Below are 17,023 nucleotides of genomic sequence, written 5' to 3'. Positions count from 1 at the left end.
AAATACCAAGAGTGGATTGCTGGATTGTATGATAAACCCATTTTAAATTTTGATAGGAATTGCTGGGCTACATTCCAAAATAGGTGTTACATTTCATATTCCCACAAGCAATGTATAAGTGAATGAGTTTCTCGGCTCCTTTTCAGCATTTGCTATTATTACTATTTTTGGGCTTTGCCATTCTTTTTTTAAAGTTTATTATTATTATTATTATTATTATTTTTAAGATTTTATTTGTTTATTTGACAGGCAAAGATCACAAGTAGGCAGAGAGGCAGGCAGAGAGAGAGAGAGCAGGAAGCAGGCTCCCCACTGAGCAGAGAGCCCGATGTGGGGCTCGATCCCAGGACCCTGGGATCATGATCTGAGCCAAAGGCAGAGGCTTTAACCCACTGAGCCACCCAGGCGCCCCAAGTTTATTATTTTTTAAAGATTTTATCTATTTATTTGAGAGACAGAGAGAGCACAGCAGGGGTGGGTATGGGGAGCAGAGGCAGAGGAAGAAATGTGCTCCCCCCTGAACAGGGAGCCCAATGTTGGACTCAGTTGCAGGACCTTGGGATCATGACCTGAGCCAAAGGTAGACGCTCAACCAACTGAGCCACCTAGATGTCCCCAGTTTTGCCATTCTTATATGTATATAATCATATCTCATTGTAGTTTTAATGTGTATTTCTGTAATGGCTAATAATGTCAAAAAATCTTTTCATGTGTGTCTTTGCCACCTGTACATTTTCTTTGGTGAAATGTCTATGAATGTCTTTTCTGTATCAATATCCAGTTTTCTAATTGGATTATTTTTTGATGTTGAATTTTGAAGGGTTTTTTTAATATATTCTAGATAAAAAGCTTTTGTGTGGCAGATGATCTGCACATATTTTCTCCCAGTCTCTCATTTGTCGTTTCATCCTTTTAATGGGATCTTTGGGATAGGAAAAGGTTTTTATTTTGATGAGGTCCAATTTATCTATTTTTCCTCTTACGAATTACACTTTTGGTGTTAAGTCTAAGAACTCTTTACCTAGTCCTAGGTCTCAAAGATTTTCTTGTATATTCTTTTCTACGAGTTTCCAGTTTTACATTTAGCTTGTGATCCAGTTTGAGTGTGCTTTTGCATAAGGTGTGAGGTTTGGGTTGTGTTCTTTTTAAAATTTACTTATTTATTTTGGCTAATGGATGTCTGATTACTCTGACACCACTTATTGAAAAGGCTATGCCTCCTCTGTTGAACTGCTTTTGTTCCTTGGTCAAAATTAACTAAGTATATTTGCTTTCTGTTTCTGGTTCTCTATTCTGTTCTTGATCTCTGTGTCTATCTCTTCTTCAATACCATACCAATCTCGGTTACTATGATCAATTTTTTTAAAAAAAGATTTATTTATTTATTTATTTATTTGACGACAGAGATCACAAGTAGGCAGAGGGGCAGGCAGAGAGAGAGGGGGAAGCAGGCTCCCTGCTGAGCAGAGAGCCCGATGCGGGGCTCGATCCCAGGACCCTGAGATCATGACCTGAGCCGAAGGCAGAGGCTTTAACCCACTGAGCCACCCAGGTGCCCCTCTACTATGATCAATTTTTAACAGCTATGTTTTCAGCTGTATCTTCTTATTGTTTTTCTTTTCCCTCAAAAATTTCTAAAATTACCTAATAAATAGATACCATGAGGGTAACAAACTTTCCTTGATTTCTCTCATTCTTATTCTAGTATCAGATTGATTCAACTCTGATAAAAATCTTTTCATCTCATTCGTGTCTATTTGGATTTGTGGTTTATTCAGGTGGTCAGGAGAGTGTTATATGTAAATGCTATGGCATGTAATATACTCAAAATCTGGAATTTTTCTCAAGAGGTTATTAAATTCATAGACTCATGAGATCAGACACATAAGTACTTAGAATAGTCTGTAACGCATGGTATGTGCTCAGTTTATGTCAGTGTAATTGTTCTGGTTATTTTATAATAACTTATATTTATAGTTTATAGAAGAGAGGGAGCTGGAGAGGGGAAGAGAAGGAGTTGTCATTTCTTGACTGTTTAAACTTTGCTGTAATATTCCTGGTATGAGTTCAACAAAGAACAAAGCAAACGTTAGTACTTCCAGTGTATACAGGAAGAAATTGAGCTTCAGAGAGGATGGATAACTGGCTAGGATCATACAGATGGGTGCAGTTTCTTAATCTTTCTTTTGGAGAGGTTACTTGGGCAAATATGTACTCTGTTGGTGCTAATTCAGCCATGGCCAAACTCTTCATGGTAAGGTGAGGTTGAAAAGAAAAAATATTTATCAAGTACCTGGGTTTCATAATTCGATATCCTGCATGGTGTCCTGTCTTAGCACCTTGGGAAAGCACCCTTGACATTGAGTGGTGCTTTACCAGTCAAGGTTCTACTTGGTCACTTTGACAGAAAATTATGTTGCTGTCTTCTATAAATATCTTCTTCTTTTATGTTTAAGGAGTCCAAGGACACTTATTCACTCTGGAGTATCTATCCTGTTTACCCCTACTTCCTCCTGCAGTTGGACAACCCAGACAACTCAAGAAAATAACCTGTTCATCATAGCTATTGCTAAGCCTTAGTCCTTCTGGAGGGGAGGCTAACAGGTTGTCCCTTTCGCCAGTATGGAGAACAGTTGTTGCTGAAACATATGGGCAGTTTAGTCAAGGGGAATAGATTTTCTGCCTGTCTTCTCTATTGCTGGGATGCTGATGCATAGTGACCTGTGACTGACATCCTATGGGACTTCAGACTAGGACTCCCTTTCTTCCAGCTCCAGAATAGGGATGTCTATCCCTTAACAATTTGGCCCCTGACAGATTACTGTTATGCCCTGCTCTTGCCCTCCCACTTCCAACATGGTCTAGAAGGGCTTCTTCTTAGTAGGACTCTAAGCCTTACTCAGGCAAGGTGCACCAATTGTGGCTATGAGAAACAAAGTCCTAGATCACCCAAAGAAAAGTGAACCATCTTTCAGAAGCTGCTGAGATTAGAATGGGGTTGACAAAGGAGGGACTATGAAAGAGAGAGACAAGCACTCATAAAGCCTATACTCCAGGGGCGCCTGGGTGGCTCAGTGGGTTAAAGCCACTGCCTTTGGCTCAGGTCATGATCCCAGGATCCTGGGATTGAGCCCTGCATTGGGCTCTCTGCCCTGTGGAGAGCCTGCTTCCTCCTCTCTCTCTGCCTGCCTCTCTGCTTACTTGTGATCTCCGTCTGTCAAATAAATAAATAAAATATTTAATAAAAAAAAAAAAGCCTATACTCCAGTGTCCAACTATGAAAATCTGGAGATGTGTCAGGAGTCCTCACAAGCACTCCAGACTTCCAACTACCAAAGCCTGAAAACTTAGCAGGTGGGCTGGGAGAAACCCCAAAGGCCAGAGGATGGGCAGTAAGACTGAAGGAGATCTCTAAGCACAGAAGGAAGCTAGACTGAAGAACAAAGAAACCTCCAAGCAACCCAATAACTGGCAAATGTATAGTGACAACAAATTAGTGGTTGCTTGGAAAAAGGAAGGTGAGGATGAGGGGAAAGAAATTACAAAGGGGTACAGAAAACATTTGGAGATGATGGATATGTTCACTGCCTTTGTGGTGATTATTTCGTAGGTGTATACATATGTCAAAATTTCAATTTGGACATTAAAAATGTGAAGTTTACTTTATGTATGTTATACCTCAAAAAAATATGTTAAAAAAAAATGAGGGGCAGGCTACCCCTGGGTGGCTCAGTCGGTTGAGCATCTGGCTCTTGATTTTGGCTCAGGTCATGATCTCAGGGTCGTGGAATCAAGCCCCCTGTGGGGCTCCACGCTCAATAGGGAGTCTGCTTCTCTCCTTCTTCCTCTCCCTCTCCCACTATCCCCATTCACATTCGTTCTCTCTCAAATGAATAAGTAAATCTGAAAACAAAACAAGACAAAAAGATGAGATCTACTTCCTACCCACCAGATAGACTACAATGAGAAGTTCTGGTAATATCAAGAGTGTGAGAAATGGAATGTTAATCACTGCTGATAGGTAGCCTGGGTATGCACAGCTATTTTGGAATACTGACAGAATTTACTAAAGCTAAACAAACAGCTGTGCTGGACCCAACAATTTCCTTTCTTGGATGCTACTCAAGAGAACTGAGTGCATATGCCTACCAAAAATATGTACAAGAATGTGCATAGCAACTTTATTCATATTTACACAAAAATGAAAAAATGACCCACCAATAGTAGAATGGACAAGTTGTGGTATATTATCTCCCCACCCTCCTGAACTTAATGGAAAAAAAAAAAAAACAATGATGGTAAGTCCTGAGAATATTGCCAATTTTCTAGAATTCTTCCCTCGAAAATGGGACATTTGATTTCCAAATGCATGCTAGAGCATACAGGGTTCCCAGTCATATTAAGTAGGTGAGAAACTAAAATCTTTCAATGTTCATCTTCCAACTTTCCCCTGTCTGTGGTCTGTCTTTGGATCAGCCATAATTGCCTGCACAGCTACCATGGATGGCTTCATGAATTTTTTGTCAGTAGCTCTTCTCTATGCAGCAACTGCAGTATTCGGGCAGCTTCATGAAGAACTGCATCTCCTATGTCAAAACTAAGAATATGTTTGTCTCAAGCAACAGGCAAGCCCTTTTGTTTGATTTGCTTTAGCACCCTCATCCCGGGTTAGGTGCTCCTAGATCAAAACGCGGTTTGCCTTAAGCATTACCAGGTAATTATCATGACAGCTGAATCTGGAGAAGGTTAGCCAAAGCCATTACACCAGCCTTGAAATTGGGATTATTTACATTCAAATGGTCAATGGCTCTGCAGTTTTAGCTGCATTGTCAGCATTTTTTGGTATTATCACTTACCAAGTCCTTGTATTTTTCAGCATTATCTCCATATTCAATTCTAACAGCTAAACCAAGAAGCCTGTCAGTTGCTTCTTGTTGATCTTGAATCTTGGTTCTCGTCCAAGATGGTGGAGTAGTAGGAGACCTTAGTTGTTTCCGGTTCCAGGAATTCAGCTAGATAGCTATCAAATCATTCTCAACACCTGCAAACTCAACTGGAGAGCGAGGAAAAGAATAGCTGCACCTCTACAAATAGAAAAGTGACTACTTTCTGCAAGAATGACAAGACAGATAAACTCACATTAAAAAAGAGAACAAGCTGCAGTATTGACTGCCAGGGACCTAATCAGTATGGACATAAGTAGGATGTCAGAATTAGAGTTCAGAATAACAATTATAAAGATACTAGCTGGGCTTGAAAAAGGCATAGAAGACACTAGGGAATCCCTTTCTGGAGAAATAAAAGAATCAAATCAAATCAAATCAAAATCAAAAAGACTATTAACGAGATGCAATAAAAAATGGAGGCTCTAACTGCTAGGATAAATGAGGCAGAAGAGAGAATTAGTGATATAGAAGACCAAATGATGGCAAATAAGGAAGCTGAGAAAAAGAGAGATAAACAACTATTGGACAAAGAGGGGAGAATTTGAGAGATAAGTGATACCATAAAACTAAACGATACTAGAATTGGGATCCCAGAAGAGGAGGAAAGAGAGAGGGGGGCAAAAGGTATGTTGGAGCAAATTATAGAGGAAAACATCCCTAATCTGGGGGAGGAAACAGGCATCAAAATTGAGGAGGCACAGAGAACTCCTCCTTGAAATCAATAAAAATAGGTCAACACCCCAACATATAATAGTGAAACTTGCAAATCTCAGAGACAATGATCTTGAATCTTGAGTTAACATCAGTTAACTCTCAGTTAACTGATGTCTCGTTTAACATCTCTGAGGTACTCTTCAAAAAACTTGAGCTGGTCACTGCTGTGGATATTCTTAAATTACCTCTGTCTTCAATCTGGTAGTGTCTGATTCTCTGGTCTTCAAGCCAAACAATAAAGTTCCTAAATTCTCATTCGTCTTCGCAGTTGAAGCCAGCAGGATTGTGGTATTCAAGGGCTGTGAGCTTGTGTCGTAACATGGTCTCCATATCTCACTCTGGTGCCCAGGGCTTCCACCAGGAGAGGAGAGTTGCTGGTGATGTGGTGATGTGGCAAGAGGGCCAAATTGTGGTATATTTATACAAAGTAATATTACACAGAGAAAATGAACTACCGCAACAAAGTGACTCACGTGAATGAATCTCAAAGACATACCGTGAGGTGGAACGAGGTGAGCCACACATGAAGAAAACATACTCTCTGATTCCATTTTTATGAAGCTCAGAAAAGGACAAACTAAGAGATCTAAATAGTGGCTAGCTTTGGAGAAATATTGATTAGAAAGAGACATAAATGAACATTCTGGGTTGCTGGGTCTATCCTATAAGTTGATCTCTGTGTTGGCTACACAGAAATATGTAAAAATGCCTTCAGCTATACACTTAAAATGTGTGAACTTTACTAAATGTAAATTATATATCAATAGAGGTATAATAAAAATGTTTTAATTGGAATTCCTATTTATTATTATAAATGAAAGAGAAATCAGACTATAATATGAATGTTTTACTTTCCTAAGTTAGGAAATTATAGCTCCAGCCCAAGACCCTCTTTACTGAACTGAAAGATCCCAGGATCCAGCTGCCTACAAGGCATGTCTACTTGGGATCTCAAACACAACATATTCAAAATTAGACTCATCATCTCCCACCCACCCCATCCTCCTCCAGATTTATCCACCATCCTGCATTCCCCATATTTTGTTCACCAGAAACCAAAAATATCAAGCTAGCTTTTCCACTCTACCTTGTAACTTCCATCCAAGCAATCAAAAAATTCTGCTGATTCTGAGCCTTTGATATGTCTCATCTACCGTCTCCTCTTTGTACCTCCTACCTTCTTCTATCTTAGACACTTATTTCTCTTATAGATTGTAACAGTGGTCTCTCAAAGAATAATTTGCTGTCCATGGTCCCCCTAAGAGTATGAATTGATAAAAACTGTATTTTTTCTTCATTTTTATGGACTAACAACACACACTCACAACCTGAATGCTAAAGGAGATGTGTATACCATTCCACCAAACTTGTTTTTTTTTAAAAAATGACATTTCATCCTAATAACTCCATTCTTTTTCCTCAGGAAAGTGGTAACAGTATGGTAAGGTAAGTTATGGGATCATTTCTTTCTCTTGCAAAGTGGACCATGATCAAAAGTTTTTGAAGATCACTGTCTTTGTTATCATCTTGCCTTTATTACTGCCTTTCTTTTTTTCAAACTTGCACACACCATCACTATAGTCTGTACTACCATAAAAATGATTTTTATGCAAAAAATATAATTGTGTCATTTTTCTTGCTCAGAATATTTCAGAGTATCTACATCACCTTCAACAATGATCATTAACATATTTTAGGTACTTTCCCCCTTAAGAACAAATAAATAATAAATAAAGCTTTTGACTGTCTTCTGAGAAGAACATACATATAGACAACATAATTTCATAAAATTTCAGAGGTTTTGTAATAGCCCTGAAACCTATCCATAGATTTTCTAGAGATTAGTCACGCAGCCTATACAATTTAATAGCTTTTTAAAAAAATTATTTATTTATTTATTAGACAGACAGAGATCACAAGTAGGCAGAGAGGCAGGCAGAGAGAGAGGAAGAGAAGCAGGCTTCCCGCTGAGCAGAGAGCCTGATGCGGGGCTCGATGCAGGGCTTGATCCCAGGACCCTGGGATCATGACCCAAGCTGAAGGCAGAGGCTTTAACCCACTGAGCCACCCAGGTGCCCCACAGCCTATACAATTTAAAAATCAAATCCTTGAAAAGCATAAAAGATCTTTTACTTACCTACCCAAACTCTTCATCTCCACTCCTCATTTTTTTTTTTTTTAAGATTTTATTTATTTGACAGAGAGAGATCACAAGTAGGCAAAGAGGCAGGCAGGGCGGTGGGGGAGCAGGCTCCCCACTGAGCAGAGAGCCTGATGTGGGTCTCAATTCCAGGACCCTGAGACCACGACCCGAGCCAAAGGCAGAGGCTTAACCCACTGAGCCACCCAGGCGCCCCTCCACTCCTTACTTTAAAAGGAATTTCCAGAACACACCATGCTCTCTCTTACATCTTCTTATTAAAAAAAAAAAAAATTAGAATAGTTGGAGATTTAGGTAAAAACTACAAGATAGTTCAGATAGTTTCAGTATACTCCATGCCCACTTTCCCCTATTACTAACGTCTTACATCAGTATGGTTCATTTTTTATATTTAATGAACTAAGAGTGATAAGTTATATTAACCAAAGTTCATACTTTATTCAGATTTCCTTAGTTTTTACCAAATGTCCCTTTTTCTGTTCCAGGATCCCATGCGGGGTACTACATTACATATAGTTGTTATGTCTCTTTTGTTTCCTTTTGGCTATAATAATTTCTCAAACTTTCCTTGTTTTTGATGACCTAGACAGTTTTGATGAGTACTGATCAGGTATTTGATAGAATAACCCTTAATTGGCAATGACTTATCTGATGTTTTTCTCATGATTGGGCTAGGTTTATGTATTTTGGGGAGGAAGACGGCAGATGGAATGTACCATTTTCACATCATATCTAGGATGCATGCTATCAATGGAATTTACCACTGTTGATATTAATCTCGATCCACTGGCTGAAGTAGCATTTGTCAGATTTCTCTACTGGGAAATTAATCCTCTGTCACCTCCCCCACCTCCCACTTCTTCTATGCTGCATTCTTTGGAAGGAAGTCACTATGCACAGCCCACACTTAAGGAGGGCACTTCCTGGAGGGCACAAAGTCTTTTGGATAGGCAATTTGTCTATTCTTCCTTTCTTTTATTTTTAAATGTGTTACCTCTATCTGAAATGCTGGAATAACAAAATATTCCCAAAACTTTAATGGCTTAACACATGATTTATTTTTTTGTCTGTGTCATAATGCCTATCATGGTTCAGCAAATGGCTCTGCTCCACAAAGTCATTCAGGTACCCAGGCTGACCGAGTTTCTGCCATCAGATAACTACACCTTCTGACACATAAAATGTCACTAGTTGTCAAGGCAGGTAAGAAGTATTGGAGTGTTTCGCACTAGGAATTAAATGCCTCAGCTTAGAAGTGACACATGTCATTTCCTCCCATAGCTCACTGATAGAATTAGTTACATAGTTTTGCTTAAGTACAAGAGTGGGGAAATATGATCCTCTTCTGGAAGGAGAGAGAACCTGACACGAGTGAGCACTGAAAGTTTCTAGCATGGGGTGCCTAGGTGGCTCAGTCAATTAGATGTCTGCCTTTGGCTCAGGTCATGATCTCAGGGTCCTGGAATCAAACCCCTCATCAGAGTGGAACGTGCTTCTCCCTGTCTGTCTACTGCTCCCCCTGCTTGTGCTCTCTTGCTCTCTCTATCAAATAAATAAATAAAATCTTAAAACAAACAAAGTTTTTACAAATCTCCTAATCCAGCTGCCCACCAAACATAATCCTATTCTTCTTCTAAATCTTATTTAGCTGAAATGCTGTAAAGCCATTACTGTCTCTTCCTCACAGACTTCAGGTCCCCTCCACACTCCATCAGTACTCTGTACAGACCAACATGAGAGCAACTATTATAGGGATACCTTAGTGGCTCAGTCGCTTAAGTGTCTGCCTTGGGCTCAGTTCATGATCCCAGGGTTGTGGGATTGGGTCCTACCTACATCAGACTCTTTGCTCGGTGGGGAGCCTCCTTCTTCCTCCGCCTGCCACTCCCTCTGCTTGTGCTCTGTCTCTCTGACAAATAAATAAATAAAATCTTTTTTAAAAAGCAACTATTGGGGAGGAGTCAAGATGGCGGAGAAGTAGCAGGCTGAGACGACATCGGGTAGCAGGAGATCAGCTAGATAGCTTATCTAACCATTGCGAACACCTACAAACCCAACGGGAAATCGAAGAGAAGAAGAGCAACAATTCTAGAAACAGAAAATCGATCACTTTCTGAAAGGTAGGACCTGCGGAGAAGTGAATCCAAAGCGACTGGAAGACAGACCGCGGGGGGAGGGGCCAGCTCCCCGCAAGCGGTGGAGCAACAGAGCACTAAATCAGGACTTTTAAAAGTCTGCTCCATGGAGGGACATCACTCCAGAGGCTAAACCGGGGGGAAGCCCACATAGGGTCAGTGTAACCCCAGGTCCCGCAGGGTCACAGAAGGACCGGGGGTGTCTGAGTGCGGCAGAGCTCACAGGTATTAGAGCGGGGAAGCCAGCTACAGCGACAAAGCTGAGGAGTGAGCTCTCAACCCGGGGTTACCTTGAGCTGGTCGCAGGCTGGGTGGGCTTGGAGCACGGCCGGAGGCCAAGGATACGGAAGCGACCGGGCGCTTTTCTCCAAGTGCCAACAATTGACTGCTTCCCTCCAGGTGCGACTGGAGGCCAGGGAGGCAGGGGCGGTTGGGCACTTTTCTCTGAGGGCGCACTGAGGAGAGGGACCCCAAGCTCTCAGCTCCTCCGGGCCAGAGATTGGGAGGCCGCCATCTTCATTCCCGTCCTCTGGAACTCTACGGAAAGCGCTCAGGGAACAAAAGCTCCTGAAAGCAAACCCGAGCTGATTACTTAGCCCGGCCCCTGGCAAGGGCGGTGCAATTCCACCTGCGGCAAAGACACTTGAGAATCACTACAACAGGCCCCTCCCTCAGAAGATCAACAAGAAACCCAGCCAAGACCAACTTCACTCACCAAGAACATCAGAATTCTAGAGGAGGAGAAAGCAAATCTTATCTGGACAAAATGACAAGGCGGAAAAACTCACCACAAAAAAAAGAACAAGAGGCAGTACCGAAGGCTGGGGACCTAATCAATACGGACATTGGTAATATGACAGATCTAGAGTTCAGAATGACAATTCTCAAGGTTCTTTCCAGGCTCAAAAAAGGCATAGAAGATATTAGAGAAACCCTCTCCGGAGAGATAAAAGCCCTTTCTGGAGAAATAAAAGAACTAAAATCTGACCAAGTTGAAATCAAAAAAGCTACTAATGAGGTGCAATCAAAAATGGAAGCTCTTACTGCTAGGATAAATGAGGCAGAAGAAAGAATTAGTGACATAGAAAACCAAATGACAGAGAATAAAGAAGCTGAGCAAAAGAGAGACAAACAAATACTGGACCACGAGGAGAGAATTCGAGAGATAAGCGACACCATAAGACGATACAACATTAGAATAATTGGGATTCCAGAAGAAGAAGAAAGAGAGAGGGGAGCAGAATGTATATTGGAGAGAATTATTGGAGAGAATTTCCCTAATATGGCAAAGGGAACAAACATCAAAATCCAGGAGATGCTAAGAACGCCCCTCAAAATCAATAAAAATAGGTCCACACCTTGTCACCTGATAGTAAAATTTACAAGTCTTAGCAACAAAGAGAAAATCCTGAAAGCAGCCCGGGAAAAGAAGTCTGTAACATACAAGGGTAAAAACATTAGATTGGCAGCGGACCTATCCACAGAGACCTGGCAGGCCAGAAAGAACTGGCATGATATATTCAGAGCACTAAATGAGAAAAACATGCAGCCAAGAATACTATATCTGGCTAGGCTATCATTGAAAATAGAAGGAGAGATAAAGAGCTTCCAGGATAAACAAAAGCTGAAAGAATTTGCAAACACCAAACCAGCTCTACAGGAAATATTGAAAGGGGTCCTCTAAGCAAAGAGAGACCTTAAAAGAAGTAGATCAGAAAGAAACAGAGACAATATACAGTAACAGTCACCTTACAGGCAATACAATGGCACTAAATTGATATCTCTCAATAGTTACCCTGAATGTTAATGGGCTAAATGCCCCAATCAAAAGACACAGGGTATCAGAACGGATAAAAAAACAAAACCCATCAATATGCTGCCTACAAGAAACTCATTTTAGATCCGAAGACACCTCCAGATTTAAAGTGAGGGGGTGGAAAACAATGTACCATGCTAATGTACATCAGAAGAAAGCTGGGATGGCAATCCTCATATCAGATCAATTATATTTTAAGCCAAAAACTATAATAAGAGATGAGAAAGTACACTATATCATACTCAAAGGGTCTGTCCAACAAGAAGTCCTAACAATCTTAAATATCTATGCCCCTAACATGAGAGCAGCCAACTATATAAACCAATTAATAACAAAATCAAAGAAATACATCGACAGTAATACAATAATAGCAGGGGACTTTAACACTCCCCTCACTGAAATGGACAGATCATCTAAGCAAAAGATCAACAAGGAAATAAAGGCCTTAAATGACACACTGGACCAGATGGACATCACAGATATATTCAGAACATTCCATCCCAAAGCAACAGAATATACATTCTTCTCTAGTGCACATGGAACATTCTCCAGAATAGACCACATCCTGGGTCATAAATCAGGTCTCAACTGGTATCAAAAGATTGGGATCATTCCCTGCATATTTACAGACCACAATGCTCTGAAGCTAGAACTCAATCACAAGAGGAAATTTGGAAAGAATGCAAATACATGGAGACTAAACAGCATCCTTCTAAAAAATGAATGGGTCAACCAGGAAATTAAAGAAGAATTGAAAAAATTCATGGAAACAAATGATAATGAAAACACAACGGTTCAAAATCTATGGGACACAACAAAGGTAGTCCTGAGAGGAAAATATATAGCAGTACAAACCTTTCTGAAGAAACAAGAAAGGTCTCAAGTACACAACCTAACCCTACACCTAAAGGAGCTGGAGAAAGAACAACAAAGAAAGCTTAAACCCAGCAGGAGAAGAGAAATCATAAAGATCAGAGCAGAAATCAATGAAATAGAAACTAAAAAAAAAAAAAAACAATAGAACAAATCAACGAAACTAGGAGCTGGTTCTTTGAAAGAATTAATAAGATTGACAAACCCCTGGCCAGACTTATCAAAAAGAAAAGAGAAAGGATGCAAATAAATAAAATCATGAATGAAAGAGGAGAGATCACAACCAACACCAAAGAAATACAAACAATTATACGAACATACTACGAGCAACTCTCCGCTAACAAATTTGACAACCTGGAAGAAATGGATACATTTCTAGAGACATATAAACTACCACAACTGAACCAGGAAGAAATAGAAAACCTGAACAGACCCATAACCAGTAAGGAGATTGAAACAGTCATCAAAAATCTCCAAACAAACAAAAGTCCAGGACCAGACGGCTGCCCAGGGGAATTCTACCAAACATTTAAAGAAGAATTAATTCCTATTCTCCTGAAACTGTTCCAAAAAATAGTAATGGAAGGAAAACTTCCAAACTCATTTTATGAGGCCAGCATCACCTTGATCCCAAAACCAGACAAAGATCCCACCAAAAAAGAGAATTACAGACCAATATCCTTGATGAACACAGATGCGAAAATTCTCCCCCAAATACTGGCCAATAGGATCCAACAGTACATTAAAAGGATTATTCACCACGACCAAGTGGGATTTATTCCAGGGCTGCAAGGTTGGTTCAACATCTGCAAATCCATCAATGTGATACAATACATTAATAAAAGAAAGAATAAGAACCATATGATACTCTCAATAGATGCTGAGAAAGCATTTGACAAAGTGCAGCATCCCTTCCTGATTAAAACTCTTCAAAGTGTAGGGATAGAAGGCACATACCTCAAGATTATCAAAGCCATCTATGAAAAACCCACTGCAAATATCATTCTCAATGGAGAAAAACTGAAAGCTTTTCTGCTAAGGTCAGGAACACGGCAAGGATGTCTGTTATCACCACTGCTGTTCAACATAGTACTAGAAGTCCTAGCCTCAGCAATCAGACAACAAAAAGAAATTAAAGTCATCTAAATTGGCAAAGAAGAAGTCAAACTATCACTCTTTGCAGATGATATGATACTATATGTGGAAAACCCAAAAGGCTCCACTGCAAAACTGCTAGAACTTGTACAGGAATTCAGTAAAGTGTCAGGATATAAAGTCAATGCACAGAAATCAGTTGCATTTCTTTACACTAACAACAAGACAGAAGAAAGAGACATTGAGGAGTCAGTCCCATTTACAATTGCACCCAAAACCATAAGATACCTAGGAATAAATCTAACCAAAGAGGCAAAGAATCTATACTCAGAAAACTATAAAGTACTCATGAAAGATATTGAGGAAGCACAAAGAAATGGAAAAATGTTCCATGCTCATGGATTGGAAGAACAAATATTGTGAAAATGTCTATTCTACCTAAAGAAATCTACACATTTAATGCAATCCCTATCAAAATCCCATCCATTTTTTTCAAAGAAATAGAACAAATAATCCTAAAATTTATATGGAGCCAGAAAAGACATTAAATAGCGAAAGGAATATAGAAAAAGAAAGCCAAAGTCGGTGGCATCACAATTCCAGACTTCAAGCTCTATTACAAAGCTGTCATCATCAAGACAGTATGGTACTGGCACAAAAACAGACACATAGATCAATGGAACAGAATAGAGAGCCCAGAAATAGACCCTCAACTCTATGGTCAACTAATCTTCGACAAAGCAGGAAGGAATGTCCAATGGAAAAAAGACAGCCTCTTCAACAAATGGTGCTGGGAAAATTGGACAGCCACATGCAGAAATATGAAACTGGACTATTTCCTTACACCATACACGAAAATAGAATCAAAATGGATGAAGGACCTCAATGTGAGAAAGGAATCCATCAAAATCCTTGAGGAGAACGCAGGCAGCAACCTCTTTGACCTCAACCGCAGCAACATCTTCCTAGGAACATCGCCAAAGGCAACAGAAGCAAGGGCAAAAATGAACTATTGGGATTTCATCAAGATCAAAAGCTTTTGCACAGCAAAGGAAACAGTTAACAAAACCAAAAGACAACTGACAGAATGGGAGAAGATATTTGCAAACGGCATATCAGATAAAGGGGTAGTATCCAAAATCTATAAAGAGCTTAGCAAACTCAACACCCAAAGAACAAATAATCCAGTCAAGAAATGGGCAGAGGACATGAACAGACATTTTTGCAAAGAAGACATCCAGATAGCCAACAGACACATGAAAAAAATGCTCCACATCACTCGGCATCAGGGAAATACAAATCAAAACCACAATGAGATACCACCTCACACCAGTCAGAATGGCTAAAATTAACAAGTCAAGACATGACAGATGCTGGCGAGGATGCAAAGAGAGGGGAGCCCTCCTACCCTGCTGGTGGGAATGCAAGCTGGTGCAACCACTCTGGAAAACAGTGTGGAGGTTCCTCAAAAAACTGAAAATAGAGCTACCCTATGACCCAGAAATTGTACTACTGGGTATATATCCTAAAGATACAAACGTGGTGCTCCGAAGGGGCACGTGCACCCAAATGTTTATAGCAGCAATGTCCACAATAGCCAAACTGTGGAAAGAACCTAGATGTCCATCAACAGATGAATGGATAAAGAAGATGTGGTATATATGCACAATGGAATACTATGCAGCCATCAAAAGAAATGAAATCTTGCCATTTGTGACGATGTGGATGGAACTAGAGGGTATTATGCTTAGCGAAATAAGTCAATCGGAGAAAGACAACTATCATATGTATGATCTCTTTGATATGAGGAAGTGGAGATGCAATGTGGGGGGGTGTTGAGGGGAGGTAGGAAAAGAAAAAATGAAAGAAGATGGGATTGGGAGGGAGACAAACCATAAAAGACTCAATCTCAAAAAACAGACTGAGGGTTGCTGGGGGGTGGGGGGACGGGAGAGAGTGGTGGGGATATGGACATTGGGGAGGGTATGTGCTATGATGAGTGCTGTGAAATGTGTAAACCTGGCGATTCACAGACCTGTACCCCTGGGGATAAAAATACATTATATGTTTATTAAAATAAATAAATTAATTTTAAAAAAGCAACTATTATATTGGATTGTAATTGTTGATTTTCATGTCCTGTAGAAGAAAACAATCAACCTGCTAGCCTCAGCATTGATACAGTGCCTCTTACATAGAAGATATTCAATCAACCCTTATTAATTATTGAATTAATTGAAGAACAAATTATTAAATTTTATCCTCAAATGTTACATAGGAACTTCTTACATAATTCAGTTACTAATATATAATTTTTTGGCAAGTGAAGTGGAGACTTTTTCCCTAACTTTAAGTGTTGAATCATACCTTCAAAAATGTTTTACCTACATTGACATGAGGAATCCTGTGTTTCAAATATATGGTCTTATTTCTAATTTATTCCAGCTTTTGATTAAAAAAAAAATCCCTCTTTTTTAAATTCCAGCCTTTCTAATTCTTCTCTAGAATGTTCAAGAAGAACATCCTTTCGTAGTTTGTGGTTGGCTTTTATTTGTAAGTGTGTGTTACTTGCATGGTTTGTAATGTCAGAAAACTGTTTTAACATGTGGTCAAGAGAGGAGAGTAACACCTTAATTGTAGGTGGAATTCACTTTTTACACAGTGAATTTATCAATCGTATTGAATGTCTATATTGTACATATAGGTGTGCTTCCCACTGAAAAGGCAGAGGAGAAGCCTTGTCAGGTGAGTAAGCTCTTGAAGAGCTCATGATGGTGAATATATAGACAATTTGGCAGTAAACCACTACAAAGTCATAGATAACATGTGATTGACAAGTGTATGTTACAAACACCAAGTCTTCTGAGTTCAAGGCTGACATGTTCTGGGTGCAGAGTGGGTTGGAGAGGAGACAATCTGGAGGTTAAGGAGACTACTGAGAAAGGCTTGTCAGTAGTCCCAGCATGACATTCAGGTCTATATCAGATCTCATACACTGCAGTGCACAGTGTAACTTGCATTGCTTTCATTTCATTTCTTTTTTTTTTTTTTTAAGATTTTGTTCATTTATTTGCCAGAGAGGGAGAGGGAGAGATCCAGCACAAGCAGGGGGAGCAGCAGGCAGAGGGAGAAGCAGGCTCCACGCTAAGAAAAGACCCCCCCATGTGGGACTTGATCCAGGATTCTAGGATCATGACCTGAGTCAAAGGCAGATGCTTAACCAACTGAGCCACCCAGGTGTCCCGCATTGATTTCATTTCTTACATAAGAAAGATATTTTAAG

The 17,023-nt window shown here is 39.9% G+C and overlaps 1 pseudogene across 1 annotated transcript; it reads right to left on the bottom strand.

Moving 5' to 3' along the window:
• Nucleotides 1–4,432: 4,432 nt before the first annotated feature.
• On the bottom strand, nucleotides 4,433–5,981 carry LOC308347044 (RNA transcription, translation and transport factor protein-like; annotated as a pseudogene). The gene is made up of 2 exons: nucleotides 5,785–5,981; nucleotides 4,433–5,012 (listed from the first exon to the last, which is right to left on the bottom strand). The product of its transcript is annotated as an RNA transcription, translation and transport factor protein-like (transcript).
• Between the last annotated feature and the right edge of the window lie 11,042 nt (nucleotides 5,982–17,023).

This window comes from Martes martes (assembly GCF_963455335.1).
Source record: "Martes martes genome assembly, chromosome: 8".
Classification (NCBI taxonomy): Eukaryota; Metazoa; Chordata; class Mammalia; order Carnivora; family Mustelidae; genus Martes; species Martes martes.
Note: the sequence above shows the minus strand (reverse complement) of the source record. Positions and strands in the feature narration are given on the sequence as shown.